Source organism: Atractosteus spatula, chromosome 14 (assembly GCF_055471065.1).
Source record: "Atractosteus spatula isolate fAtrSpa1 chromosome 14, fAtrSpa1.hap1, whole genome shotgun sequence".
NCBI classification, from domain to species: domain Eukaryota; kingdom Metazoa; phylum Chordata; class Actinopteri; order Semionotiformes; family Lepisosteidae; genus Atractosteus; species Atractosteus spatula.
The window spans coordinates 2,943,188-2,958,840 of record NC_142719.1 but is presented as its reverse complement, the minus strand read 5'-3'; the positions used below and the strand labels follow the sequence as shown (position 1 = coordinate 2,958,840).

General features: G+C 46.3%; 1 protein-coding gene across 2 annotated transcripts in view; it reads right to left on the bottom strand.

Annotated features, from left to right (window-relative positions):
* Positions 1-14,957, bottom strand: part of fam49al (family with sequence similarity 49 member A, like) — a 34,057-nt gene extending 19,100 nt beyond the window's left edge. The window contains exon 1 of one of the 2 annotated variants that reach the window (XM_088931726.1): positions 14,574-14,957. The gene's annotated coding sequence lies outside the window, so the exon portion shown is untranslated. The remainder of the gene's footprint in view (positions 1-14,573) is intronic. The other variant, XM_088931724.1, reaches the window with a different exon arrangement.
* Positions 14,958-15,653: the final 696 nt, after the last annotated feature.

Here is a 15,653-nt window from a genome sequence, read left to right as displayed (position 1 = left end):
CAGAATGATCCAAGATTGTTAAGCAACTTACATTTTTGTATTTGTTTTCAAAAACCCAAGGAACTTAGTTTTTTTTTTATGAACCAGGGAGGTTTTGCTGCCTAAAAAAAGGGATTCATTTTCAGTTTTGCTGATTCCACTGATCAGAACAGAGGAATTGTTGTATTCTTCTGAAACACTTTCACATTCTCATGAAATTCTTGTTAGATACACAACAATCCTCAGGACATTTTCTCATGGTGATTATCAATGGAATTTTTCCAGTTATCACAGCACTCTGTGCTTTTACCTTGACTTTATGTTTTTTTTCTACATTTTACAATGATTTTACTACAGTATACCACTGTAAACAATTATAAAAGAAAGTGCTTCCAGCTCTGTTTTTACTCAGCTGGCGGGTTTCTGATCCTTAGCGTTCCAAATCTCGGTCAACCAGAACAAAGGCGCAATTTGAGACGTGGTAATTGGCTCAGATATTCTCCACCTGCCTCTCGCACACACAGACACTGCCAGTGCCAGGCCTGTGATAAGATTTGATAATCCTTTTAATTGCAAATGCAGGCAGGCAAGACGGCATTTAAAGACCGATGAGGCCAAAGCCCAGTTAAGAAGTAGCACTCGCAGGGCTGATAAAGCGAGTGAAAGCCAGCTGTGGATTCAGCTGGGACAAAAGGGCTCAGATTTGATTTTTAAAATTGCAGAAGAAGCTGAGATCTCGTCACAGCAGAAATCCCGCCTGACAAAACCTCTGCTCCCGACACTTTTATTCCAAACTGAGGTTCTGCGAAATTGCTCCCTTGACTCATTCCTCCCGCAATCTGTTTCTATTGTGATACTTGGTAATGACGTCACAGTGCGTCATTTTAATGTAGATTTCTTAGTGCAGTGGGTTCGGGTTTGCCTTTTTTGAAACACGAAGAGTGCTATTTTTATCCTAAAAGCTCTGCTGCCCATCTCATTATCAGATGAGATCTCTCCTTTTCTGTAGTTTGGAAATACGTGGAGCTCAGCCGCCACATTCGATGAAGAGCAGGTGGTTTCAATTGGTCCTTCTTTCCCCAGATGCTGTGCTCAAGCTCAGAATACTCTTGGAATTGTTATGTCCGTGGTTCAGAGCTCCCTCTGTCTAAGCCAAAAAGCATAATTTTTCAGTCCAGGCGTTCGACAGGCCCACACACCCAAGCTCTTATAGCTCTTCTGTTCCTTCTGTTTTGATTATGCAGCACAGAGGCAAAGGTTTCTTTGTATTCTGAAATGCTATGTGTTGCTCGCCTCCCACTCCACTGACCAAGACCTGCAGAAGATCCTCACTGGGATCCTCAAGACCTGCAGAAAATCTGCCCAGACCCTTTCCAGGAAGAGTGGGTCCTCATCACGGTCCTGGGTTTCCAAGCTGGTGGGCTCGTTCAGACGTGCACTTGTGTCTTCCACCCCGGATGACGCTTGTGCTTCCCTGCTCGCTGCCTGGGTCCAAGCGTAGAGTCGGCTGAGTGGGTCTCAGCCTCACAGTAGCACTGTGGCCTGAGAAGCCACAGAGACACAGAGCCTGCCTTGCGGAGGAGTCCCTGAGGGCCACAGCTCTTCAGATCTCCAGCACCATGAGTAGAGCAGGGTAGTGTTTAACGCAAATGCTGAGAATGCATGGTAAAACAATGAGGAATACAGTACAACATGATGCAACAAACCATGGATTTAAAGTAAAAGGATGGAACTGTGAATACTCTGAACAAAGTCATCTCGTACAGCTCCCTAAGGGAAAAGTGAAATTGGACCTTGTGAGTAAAGTTAGTGCTAATGTCCTGTGGACCTTGAAGAGAGTGCCGGTCACCTCTGGACTATGGTGTCCTCCACAAGGAAAGAAGATTCTCGAAACATCAGCTTTTAAATTAGGGACATACTGGATAGTGTTGCGTCAGCTAGTTTAAATAAACCCCCCAAAAGTAGATGACGATTTTAGGAAACCACTGTCTGAACATCCTCATTTAAATCTACCAGAGCCAGTCTGAGCTGTACTGCAGGGCAGCATTAGTGAGATATCAGTCCACCTCTTTCATCCTAAGGGTATTTATAACACACACGAAAATGGGAGGATATTTTTTAAGGAAAACACAAAAAGAGCATAAAACAAACAACAAGTTTCATTCTAGGACAGCTTAGCCCATTCTGGGCAGAGCCTTTTATAGCAACGCAGTAAGAAATTTTGTAACTCACACCCCATTACTCAACATAAAGTCACACATGCATTCAAACAATTCCTCTGAATGACACGTACAGAAGAATGATACCATGCACGTGTGGTCATTCATGAACATATATGGCTCACACCTGCATAACATTACTTTTGAAGAACAAAGGTCATTGAAGATAACATACAAGCTGCAAGATGTCTGCAGGACAGGAAATGGCAGGACAGACAAAGGCTTATAGACCTGGTCATTTTGTTGATGTTGTTTCGTGATGTACTATCAATATAATACATCCCCCCTCTTTCTGAAAGGGTGTACTTCTAAAGCAGGCTGGTGTGTCACGGAGCTATCCTGAAAAAATCAATTTCTCTGTACAGAAAAGGCCAGAAGAAGAGAGCAAATAACCCCACTCATCCAGCAGAGAACAAAGTGGAACTGGGGGGGTCACTGTTGTCTGTCTGTGGCACTTTACTCAGATTAATTCTGGTCAGCGAACAAGATTTTTTTCCGAGAGAGAGCAGCTCTGATTTTTTCCTGTAATTTGCCCTTTGACGCAGACTGCCATCCCGGCTAGCGCCCGGCCATCGGAAGTGTTCCCGGGAGGCGTTGTGGCATGCCGGCCAGGGAGCCCAGCTCTGATGTGCGTGTGGTGTGGCAGTGTCGGGGCCAGCGAGCTCTATACTCGGTCGGCCGCACCCTCAGAGCTGTCGCTGGGACCGACTCCGGCCGGGTCGCACTGTGCCTCCACTCCAGAACCTGCTGGTTAAACAAGCGATGACACGGAGCAGGCAAGAGCTAAGAGCTCAAGCCACTGGCCCTGGCAAGCAACACCGTGCTCAAGAGGAGCTCCTGAGATAGTCAGTTTTCCAAACGGTTACGCTGCAGAAATGTGTGGTTTGAACCCATGGGTGGGATGGGTTTGAAAATGGAAGGCATGGACTAATCCGTGTGGGTTTGGGTGTTTCTGAAGCAGCCGCTGGTTTTCATGACCCCTCACAGCCTTTTCTCCTCCTGGACCACACATTCACGCAGTAAGCGATTTATTGCAACATACTCCCCAAAACAACCACTGTCTCAACCACCGATGGCCTGTTTCAATCATACAGTTGGTTGTTCGTTTTGTTACGGCAGAATTACATTCTTATTACACAAACACACATGCTCGCAGTCTCTCTGGGCTGCAACAAAAACCAGCCCAATGGTTTAGGCAGAGAGCAGAAGAGAGGCGACTCATTTCTCTTTCCAATCAGAGGCGTTAGCGTTGTAACGGCTGAAGAGAAACAACCTTTAACCATTTATCAAGCTAAACCTCTACTTCCTGTGTACCAGCTTCGGAGTCTCTACTATTGTTACATACAAGCTAAAGGTGAGCAAGTGCCTTTGTGGCATGAGATTCAACAGGACCCGTCTAGAACACAGTCGAGCAGGTCTGTGTCTCACCTCATCGCCTCATCACACTTCCTAAAGCGCTAAAGCTCACAAGGCAGCCAGCCTTGCACAGGTACACTCTGTATTGTTTCCTTTTTAAATTCACCATGGCCAATAAAACCATGCAGTTAGATGAAAGAAACCACGAAAGAAAGGGTGAAAGATGACAAAGCTCATCACGGGCTGCTGTTTGTGTCAGGGGTGGACGTGACCATGTGCTTCACGGAAGGATTTCCTGCAGGTTTCCTGAGGTTCTTTTCAACTGGCCCCTGGCTTGGAACTAAAGAGAAGGGTGACTGAACAATCCATATCAGAAATGGAGCACACACCAGTAGCCCCTACTTTCCCCAAGGGTTGGACTATATATAGTCGGACGTCATCACGTGATCTACTGTGGACACCAGCCCTGGTGTCCTTTGTTGCCTTCACCTTGGACACACCAGGAGTCAAACTGCACAGAGACCTAGAGCTGGAGCGCAGAGTGGGTGGAGGCTGAACACCTGACAAGCATCATGTACCTGATGATCACCCAGAACAACATGTGGGGATGGATGTGCCGGAGGAAGGCCGTCGGACGTTGCCAATCATATTTAAATAGCCCAGTATTTGAAAACACTGGAGATGAGATGAGGTCCACAGACATCATAGGTGGATCCCGGTGTTTTTTGAAAAGAACAGGGTGGTTTTGGCCTTTAGGACCTCTCTAGTTGTTAGGCAGAGCGATCTCTGGGGTGAGACGAGTTTAGTTCGGAGGGATCTGAAGCATTAGCTAAAACCTTTAGCTTCCCTGGTGGGCCGAACTACTCACATCAGAAAGTCTGAGTAGTTGACTGATCGAAGGCTTGGCAGGGGAGGGGTGAGTGAAAGAGGCTCCCTCTAGTGGTGGTAACGTCTCAAAGCTACGCTAGCAATTGCAATGGAGAATGATTTGTAGACCATGAAACCGTCATGCAATGCCCACTTCGGCTCCTTCGAGTCTGACAAGTTACACTCCGGCAGTTCCTAAACCAGCAGGGTCTCTTCACTTCTCAGTTGTGCCTGATGTCCATTCATTTGTTAGCCTGATTACTGGAGGCCTGAGTGAATCTCTGCCATGTCTCTGCTCGGTGCTACAGCTGTTACCTTTATGCAGAACATCATGAGTTTCTGTAACGCAAGACGTGTGCTGCTAATGACAAAAACTGCAAAGAGGTTTGTTTGTTTCCAGCCAAGAAATTGGAGAAGGGAAAGAAATGCATGATTCTGGACAAATTCCAGGGCGGAAATTACTAAAACAAAGCCTGCCTGCCAACCTTATGATTAGGGCTTTTCGATATTTAATTTTAGTCGTGTGACATTCCTTTAAACTTATCACGGAGTGGTTCTGTTTGATATGTAAAACTGCTAAAACTCTACTATTTATGAAACAAAGCCTGACATGCTTTTTACTTTAACATATCAGCCACTGATCACTCACCCTAGAGCCCGATTAACCTGCAGATCCATCTGATTTAAGCTAAAGTGGATTTTCAATGGCTGCTGATTTATTTTCCCCAGCAGTTAAAGGAGACATCCAGACAAATACTTGTAGCGGCGAGGCTTAATAATAAGGCAGAATTAAGTGTTTCTGAGCTTCCCAAATGAGGCCCCATTTCTCTGTTCATCTCTGTGGTGCAGCCACAGAGAAACTATTCATGCAAGATGATTTAAGGTTTCCTAGGACAGCTCCCAAAGGGGGATGCACTTAGCTAAGTCTGGCTATCATGATCAATGGTCATCCACTGGCGCCTATCAGTCTAGGGAGTGCCGGATGGACATCTGGACTGCATTACTAAGTGTCAGGACTAAGTGACTCATATCTCACCTTGATCAACCAATCAGGGACTGGTAGGGCTGAGTAACCCACGTGGGACTCTGATGCCCATGGAACTTTCAGCCAATCAACGAGCTGAAGTTCCTCCAGGTAAAAACAGGCAACACAGAGAGCCTGAAAGATTCAACAAGATTGAGATTCAACGAGATTCAGATTCGGGAGATTCAGTAAGATTCTGGAGAGGATTCTGTGGACTGTTCTAAAGGGAATTCAAAGGAGAATTCCAGGGCAGGACGGCCCAGGAGCAGAAGGCTCCCAAGGGCAGGACATTCTCGCAGCGCGCCTCCTGACCATCCCGAGACTCAGCCCGGACAACCACGGAACGGCCAGTGTGTCCGAGTGCCAGAACTTTCCTTTGTTCTAAGAGTCTAGAGTGGAGGTTGCCAGAGAGTAACCAGCAGCAGGCCTCGTGGACAGGTCAGAACTGTGGACAGCTGAATCACTATTCAGAACTAGCTCTTCATCAGGAACGAACCGGTCCTCTTCCTGACTTGCTGGGATCCACAGTCATCTTTTCTCCTGTGCACAAACTTTGCTAGTTAAAGCCAACACTAACTAGCCGGTCAGTGAGCATCTGCAGCGCACCGTCGCAAGCCGCACAGCACAGCCTGGCACGGAGCCAGAGAGCGCGGATTGGACAGCAACAAGCCTGCAGCTGATTGTTTGTGCCTGCAGGAGATCTGAATCCCCAGAAATTGGATGAGTATTCAACTTCAATGCATTACAGCTCGAGAATTCAATTGTTATCCCAACCAGTTGATATCAATTTAATTCCTAAGAGTTATGTACTTGTTTTGAGTATCTAATGTAGAAGTTGTAACCAAGTTCACTTTACGAAACGGTCTTAATGAATGATATACTGAACGTATGTCCTCTTGATGTGTAACACTTCGTAACTGATTGAATATATACCTTTTGTATTCTGATAACCCTCTCGATAAGATCTGTTAGGTTTACATGCATATTCTATGTATTAATAAATGTATCCTCGTGTATTAGTACCTGTGTGTGCGCGTTGTTTGAGTTATGTCGCGTGGTTGGATTCTAAAGCCATCAAAAGAATCAACTTTGTGATTTACTGCTACAATTAATAATTGTCTCAGTAAATGCCCAAACCCTACAGAACTGGTGCCTTCAGAGAGCCACTATGATTACATATTTGGCGTCCCTGAACGGCTATGAAACACTACATACTGTTTACTGGGATTTAAAAATATAAAAAAAGGTTATAAAGGAGAAGGCCATTCAGCTAATCTCCGGTAGCTTGTTTGCAGCAGTTTTCTGAAAGAAGCTTTGAAAACCTGGCTGTGTGAGGTTCATCCAGATTCCCACCACACACCACACACCACACACCACAAGATCCCAAAGCCTTTTGCATGTGGTAGAGCAGCCATTACACCCAACAACCAAGTGCAGTGTCCAATGGGAAGCCATTGTGCTCCAGTGGCTCCACCACAAAATAGATCAAAACACCCTTGTTCTTACGAACAAAGTCACGGGATCTTTAATGATCAAGTAGACAGAACCTCAGTTTAATGCCTCATCTGAAATACGGGCCCCCCTACAGCACCATTCATTGGAATGGAATCTCTGGACCAGAGGAAAAAGTGCCATGAACACCATGTACAGAAAGGTAGTTTATAGTAATCCCCAAATCTTCTAACTCAGTACTGACCAGGCCCTGTTTAGCTTCTGAGATTTTATGAGATTAGACTACATGGTGGTAAGGATTTTCACTAAATTGGGAAATCGTGCTTACTCAGTCACTGCTTATTGAAGCCAATCAAAAGTAAATTAAAGAAAATAAAATTGTGATATTCTAATACCTCCCAAATATGGGGGCAGTCAAATGTGGCTTCAAATCCATCCTATGTCAGCAGTTCCATCATTATGCAAAGTGATTGCTAATTCATCAAGCAAATAGAGAGCTAGATGTACCCAAGTACTGCAATACAGAAGACTGGGAGTTCTTGCAATCGACTAACTTTTTTTCTGAGTTGCCAGTTTAGACCAGCCAATTTTTGGTTCCGAACTAGAGCTGCTGCGATTCTGCATCAGCGTTGCCCTGTACCCTAATAACAGCAAGCTAGCAGCTCCTGAGTGAGCACAGCTGCCCCTGCATCTCAGCCCCAGTCTGTCTGTTCAGTAGTAAAATAAAATAGGTCAGCACCGCTCAGATCTGCAGGCCCTTATCTACCTGCTCGCTCTCCACAATGCTAGGCAACAGACTGCCACTTGTGCATAAAAATGCACTGCAGCTACAGAGCTGCAAGATGGTGGAGACAGATAGACAGACAAAACTGCATGCTGACAGACAGCACGTCTTCGAATTACTCGTACCCTCACTCACTTCCCATGCTTCTCCTGCCTCTGTGTGGGGGATTTAGCCCTTGTGCTTGAATGTGAGAATACGAAACGGTACGAGACTGATACCAATTCAGGAAGGTAGAATGCACCAAAAAAGAGACCGACATGGAAGTGGCCAGAAAAACAGATAGATTGGGAGAGGCCCCCCCTCTAAGTGTGGCTGATCGTGCTGGAGCTGTTTCTGGTTATACTGGCTGATATTACTTTGGCTTGGTGTGGAATGGAAAAAACCAGAACAACTGCCTCCACAGTTTTTGGGTTTTGGCACCGCATTATAATGGATGGAAGCATTGATAATAACAATTGCTTACACTTATATAGCGCTTTTCTGGACACTCCACTCAAAGCGCTTTACAGGTAATGGGGATCCCCTCCACCACCACCAGTGTGCTGCACCAAGCTGAATGATGCGACATAGTGCGCCAGTACACTCCCCACACACCAGCTCTCAGTGGAGAGGATGACAGAGTAATAACGCAAGTTCAGAGATGGGGATTATTAGGAGGCCATGATGTGTAAAGGCCATGGGAAATCCGGGCAGGACGCCGGGGTTAGACTCCTACTCTTTTCGAGAAACACCTTGGGATTTTTACAGACCACAGAGAGTCAGGACCTCAGTTTTATGTCTCATCTGAAGGACGGCACCTGTTTACAGTATAGTGTCCCTGTCAAAATACTGGGCATTAGAAACCACACAGGGTGAGCGCCCCCTGCTGGCCACACTAACACCTCTTCAAGCAGCAACCTTAGTTTTTCCCAGGAGGTCTCCCCTCCAGGTATTGACCAGGCTCACACCTTCTGAGCTTCAGTGGGCTGCCAGGTGTGAATTGCAGGGTGACATGGCTGCTGGGCCATTCGTTGGGCTTTTAAACCTCAGCCCCCATGATGGGAGAGAGACCTGGCCTCAGGGCTGCTCAATATCACAGCCTACAGAGCCCGGTCACCTGTGTGTCCCATACAGGGTCAGCCACAGCCCTAGAGTAGCATGACAAGCAGGCCATGGGGAACTGCTCCCCCTGACTCCACTGCACTGGATTTCCTGCAGCCCAGCAGCTCCTTTTAAAATGTGCTGAACTTACTATGGTAAAATAGTCTGAATCCTGGAACCTGGTGTCCTCAGCCCTACAGCACATTCAAGCCATCGGAGCTGCCTGGTTCCTCACTGTTCCTGGCTCTCCTTGAGTCTGGCCGCTCAAGGTTCTCTCTCAAACAGACAGACATTTAGTGTCCTGACTTTAGAAGGCCATAGCTGTTAAACAAATACAGATCCAGACGTCAGCTCTGGCGCTTGTAAGGCTTTCTTTTGAAAAGCATGTCAATACGTCAGAAAAAAAACAACACGAAACAGCTCCAGTCAGAACAGGCCATGGTCACATATTTGTATATAAAACAGCACTGAACTAGAGGCGTGCTGATGTGCTTTTTGATTTAAGAATGACAAAGCCCCGAGACATGCACAATGTTTAAAGTAATCGATTTTGGTAGAGTGTAATGCAAAGCATAACACACTTCTGGCTCATGAGTAAAGGGAGTTCCTTTTGAGACAGGACTCCAGATGGCAGACAGGCTGAAATACTGCCTGACTGGTGGGGAGATAAAGGTAGGCATTCAGACTAGCTTCATTCCTGGATGTTATAGATTATTCCTAGAGCGTTGTTTTGTCATTGCGATAAGTTAACACCTGTGATCAAATACAGATTTCAACACTCTAAAAAACAGCTTTTTGCAATTTTACAGAACAGGCTGCAGGAGAAGCTTTCATAGTGTGATATCGTCTGGTTTACTAAGACACCTTTACATAACTGTCTCACATCAATCTGGTTTGACTGGATACAATTTGGGGCTTTAAAAAAGACTTTCAAGATTAAAAGATGATGTTTCTATTTATGCCACAATTCTCATATCTTGTAAACCCTGGTGTTGTGTTTTACGATTCCAGCCTCTCGCTGCGTTCATAACCAGTATGGCACAGTCCATGAGCCAGTCAGTTTCTGCTCAGTAATAATTCCCTGAGCTAAACCAGTCCTAACGGCAGCTCCACTTCCATCATGTGAACACAATAGGACTGGACTGGATAATGAATCCTTCAAAACGACCCTTGGAAATCTTTGCTGAGGGATACCAAGGTAGAAGCAGTATAAGTTGTAGTAAAACACAGGAGAAAGCTGAGACAAAGCACAGAGAAGCGTAATGAAGAGATCAGACAAATCAGACCACTGTGATGGGACACTCAAATAAGCACATGGTCTTAGTAGGATAAAATTGTGTGGACACTCAGGGAACAGTGTGCATATCTATTGGGGAAAATCTTCATATGGAAGAAAAACATTAATGACAACAAAGGCATTACACAGCATTGTCCCTATTGTCTGAACAAGTTAAATAAAATGCAGGCACCGAGCACACTCAGGTGCCTCCTAGAGCAATTTCTTTCCCCTTATGTAAACACACCAGGACAAACACACAGATTCTGCACAAACTTAATTTTTGAAGACAAAGCATTAAAAACACTAGCCTGAAGAAATATATTTTTACGTGACATTTAAGGACAGATGAAAGATGTGGGATTTTTTGCATTATTCAGATTTTAATGTCATTTTTCCCCTAATCTACTCCTTACATGCAAAAAAATGTCTCAGACCAGCTCTGCAAGTACCAGTTCCTGTGCAAATTGTCAGAAATTGTCTGGCCACCCTGCTTCGTAATGGAAGCCACTTTGTCCACTTAGTGGACCTATGACAAGCAACAACTTTTTAGATCATCTTTCTTTTCACAATTTGTCAGAAGAGATGGGCATTTGACAGCAATCTTGATGAAAAATGTTACTGCTGTAGACTCGGGTAAATACAGAGTAAGATGCAGAACAGCACAACAGAGGCATTCTCCCTTTTCAAATGCTCATCCCTGCCTTTTTCTGTGAAGAGGTCTCATCTAGAGACTCCCAATGCTCCATCGCTGTTTTCAGGAGCCACATGTTCTTGTTTATAAGCCAACCAGCTGCTGGTTACTTTACATTTGTTGAGGTGAAATATCTGATGTGCTTGATTTCTGCTTAACCGGTGCGTGTTGTGGAAGAGCCTAACCTCGGAAGCTGAAATGACTCTAAAATCATTTCGTTGTAAAATGGGAGACGTACTCCAGGAACTGCCGTGAAAACAGGGAACAAATTAGAGCTGTTGTGGGCTGAGGATTATCAGTGTCTTATCTCTGTGCTAATTGGATCAGATCTGAGCCAAAGCAAAGATACTGGATTCTCCTCTTCTCTGGGGACAGAGGCAGTAATTGACACTTGGGATTAGTAGATCAGACCTCATGTCTACAGTCAGCGAGGACTGCAATCCTTGACCTATGACCCCCCCCCCCCAACACCCATATTGAAACAAACAAAAATGACACAGAAAAGCCCAGATTTCTCTTGCTGCTTTGCATTTCTCAGCAGAGCTCCTGTAAATCCGTCATGGCCAGGTGAAAGCAAGGTTGACTGAGCTCACTGCATAAAAGCCAGACATGGAACAGTGCATCTTCATTGTTGTGACTGTACACAGTGTTGTGAAAGTACAACCCCAGGTTATAAGACGAATGTGAAGAATTCTCCTAAATTACTGTATTATTCATTCTATTTCCGCACTGTTTTTGTCGCATGTTATTTATGAGGCTGTACAGCTATTAATGGCAGAACATGAAGTTCTAAGACAGCAACAATCATTCTCAAAGGCAGTCAGAAAGTACACTGTTTTCTGCCACCTTTCACCAGGCTGTGAAGACCGTGTTGCTAGACAACATCATGGCAGGAATCAGGATCACAGCCACCCCACCTCCAACCTGGGAGGGGGCAACTATGGCACAACATTCCACTAAAACATTACCAAGGTCCCGGCCACTTTGCTCCTCTTGGGTTTGTGTGCAAAGATGCTGACCCAGTCCAGGGCTGCTCACACAAGAGCTTCTGTGAACAAATTGAATGGGTTTCTCAGGGGTGTGGGAACTGGAAACCCAGCACCTGTTCAGCAAGTTCTCCCGCGCAGTGACAATGTTGTGCTGAATTCATTAGAAGGAACCTTAGGAGCATGGGCTGCCTTGTGCCAGACGCCCTGCATCGCTGATTGACATCCCGCTACTGCCCACATTATTGTGGAGCTAACAGAACATTAACTGCTGTGAATAACTCAGATTCCAGGCTTACCAACAGGACTCCACTGCTGAAGAATAAAAATGCGTTGTTAACATGCAATTAGCTGCTAGGGATGTGTTTAATGAACGAGCATTCACAATTCTTCCTAAATCTCCCGTTCTGATCACGTGGTGCCATCGCAGTTCAGAGTGTCAAACGAAACTGTCCCAGGTTTGGAAGAAGACTGCGGTCGCCGTTTCTCCCAAGGGCACTCCAGTCCTCTACAAAGCTCCCCTGTCCCACCTACGCCCTCCACCCCTGGAGTCTCTTCCGCCAAGCCCTTAGCGCCTTTACCTTTGCCCCCTCCCTGCAGCAGAAGCAGCTGGGCAATGGAGTCTCAAGGTTAAGAAAGACACACAGTCAGATACACAGCCCCTTCACCCCTCCCCCCTTCCTTTCTGTCGCCGCGAGAGCCCTTGCTGGATCGCGTCACCTCGGAGCCCGAACCCTGACGACAGACGCTCGTGGGTTAAATTCATTGCTGGTTTTGCAATTGCAAACAAAACGGCTGAGCTGACTGCCGGCTGCGGCGGCACTGGTGTGGGAAAATTAAAAATAACGCCGCATCTGGGCCTCTTCCTGCACACAATAGAGGGCGACCGCTCGAAACAGAAAGAAAGACCTCTTGCAGCTTTGCCCCTGTACCACAGGGGGATGGTGTGAAGAACCACAGCCATGTCCGCTGTGAAGTGGAGGGAAGGCTGTGATATCAAACTGGGACATCGCAATACCTGTCCACAAGACCCAGAAACTGCAGGACTCAGCCTAACAGGGTCACCTGAGTTTTGAGATACATGCTACATGGCTGGGGAAATGAGAGATAGAAAACAAAGACCAGCACAAAAAAACAGGCAGCATGCAAATAAAGGATGTTTCTAATTTTCGGATGAAAGCACGTTCAGTATTGAAAAAGAAAACCTGATGAACAGACAAACCAAGGCGGTCAGAGGGACAGGTAATCATGTTTTCACAGGCACATAGAGAAATTTGGGGTGAGCGCTTGCATCATCACAGTCAGCCAATGACAGTCTTGCTTTAAAATGTTCAAAGGGAGTGTCCTAGCAACAGAGGGGCTACATACAACCCACCAAAAAACGAGAAAGAAGAAATGAAAAATTTAAAGACAAATCGGACTCCAGCCCCGTATTACCCCAGCTCTGCTCTGCTGTCTTTCTTGACAGCTGGAGAGAAATCTAAGAACATTTCCCAGCACTGGCATCCCTTTCTCTTGTCAGACCTCGCGCACTATGGAGGCACACAAGTGTGGCAATGTCACACCAGCGCTTTACAGTGCCGTACCCTTGAATCCAGGAGTGCACATATAAACGGGTCATCACTGCACGTTTCCCTCAACTGTCCCTGCCCTTCACCCCCACCCCGAAAAACAAATCAATAGACTACAAAAAAAGCCAGCAAGCCAATAGCAGGTTGCCTGACAGAGACTGAGATCTGGCCATGAGAAGCAAGCGAATGATTCTTGTGTGTTATCATTCACAGCCAAGCCCTTATAAATCCATTAAGCTGCAGGGATTACTGGCAACACCATGTCCAGAATGGGCTATTTCTGACACCTAGTCCTTGCAGTCTTCTGTATCCACTAAAGAAAGCTCTTTCACACACACACACACACACACACACACACTCACACATCAAAACACAACTAAATCCCAAGGGCTGAGCAGCATTAAACACAGCTATCAGTCTTAATGCCCCTGAATGTTTCAGTGTTCATACATGTACGAATCAGCAGTGCCACTGACTGAGCCCAGCCTTTCATTCATTCTTTTGCTCACTCATTTACAGCCTGCCATCCAGCCATTCTCCCGGCCACTGGTGCAGATCGGGTCCCTTGACTGGGTTGTTTTCGTGTGTTTGCATGAACACAAATGCACACGTATGGTACATATGGATATCCCGCCACCAAGATGAAGTGGTAAAAAAAATTGGCATTTAATATTTTAACGCACAGATCTGGTCATTTGCTTCCACCTCCAGAAAATGCACAAGCAGAAGGGTTTTACGTGGATGCAGAGGATGACAGACCAGATTAATAATTATGTGAGGCGTGTATAAATGCCACATCTGCATAAAAAAAAGTGTGTGCAGGCTCGCACGTTTTTGGAATATTAACATATTCCTAATTGGCAATATCAGCCTCGTCAACGATGGATGCAGATGCTCAGATGGACGATAAGTGTGAGACACTAAGACGTGCAGATCCACCTTAACATACTTCGGCAATGCAATACATAAATACAGTACTGGTGGGTTTGTCTACTGCAGCTTTGCCCAGATCGACTGACCTACTGCCGCCCGTGAAGGATGCGCTGCTCCTGTGTAGATTTTGCTGCCTCTGCCTCTTCCCTAGTCTACTGTAATACCGTCCTGTGGAAGCACTAGTGCTGCTGCCTGGCTGCTCAGCCGCACACAATACTGAGGGCAAAGGAGGCAGTGCAGCAGCAGCTACCTCTCCTGCAGGAGCCCTTCTCCTGGCGGGCTGGCGGGGTGCAGAGCGAGCCCAGAAGGAATGGGGCACAGCGAAGGCAAGGGGAGAGCCGGTGACACTTACCGCCAGGCAAGCCGTGGAAATAGCGCTGTCCTGCTTCCTTCTGTCACACAGGGAGAAGGGAGGGCTGTGTGCGAGGACACGGCGGAGACTGGTGGCTCTTTTCTGTTGTTGTTTTTTTAAAAAAAAACACCACAAAACAAAAACGTGAAATGAAATCGCCCTTCCGATTGTGCTGGCTTATCCAAATGAGCCCGTTCCGAGTGAATTTCGAATGTCCGCTTACTGCTGCTACTACAACCTCAAACCGTGCCTCTCTCTCTCTCTCTCTCGCTCTCGCTGTGCTCAAGACAGTCTCTGCCCAACAGCTGCCGTTCTGTGTGAAATAAAATGCAGTGTTCTTCTACTCCGGCTCTCTCTCGCTCTCTCTCTCACAAAGACCACCAACCCCCCCCCCCCCACCTCCTCCCACTGACTAACAACTGACGTCTCAAATGAGCTTGCTGGCACAAGAAAGGGGGTTGGTAGAAGTGGTGGGGGGCTGTTAACCCTTTCCGTGCTGCATCCAGCTCATACATCTCAGCAGGTGTCCACAAACACTAGTGCAAGTGTGGAGCCCCATGCCTGCTAGTTGGCTCCAGCAGCTCCAGCAGCAGTAGACGGTCAATGGCCCATGGCTAACAGCATTGTAGCACATTAACAGAATGGCCGTTGTTAATCCCCTCTGTTAGTCACACAGTTGCCTGCAGTCGCCTGGAGTGACTTATCCAGCCCCCGACACCATCAGGAATCCCTGCTTAAGGATCTGGGAAGAATGCTTTCTGCGTGGGGCCGCCTGTTCTCCGCTGGAGCATTGTGTGCAAATCTTGATGGGAAAGTGCCGAAGGACTGGCTTCTTACTGCCTGCAGTCCTTACCCCGGCCTTCACACCGGGCTACACGCCGGTATCTCCTCGTGTGAACCATGCAGACGTAGACCACAAGTCCGTGAACGCCAGCAGTATTTGCAATCATTCAAATTCAAATTCGAAAATACTTCAGTGGCACGACTTACTGGAAAAGTATGGTTATAGCATTAATTCAATAGAGTAAATATATACATAAATATACATATATAATTCTGCTTTCTCTCATTTAATATATC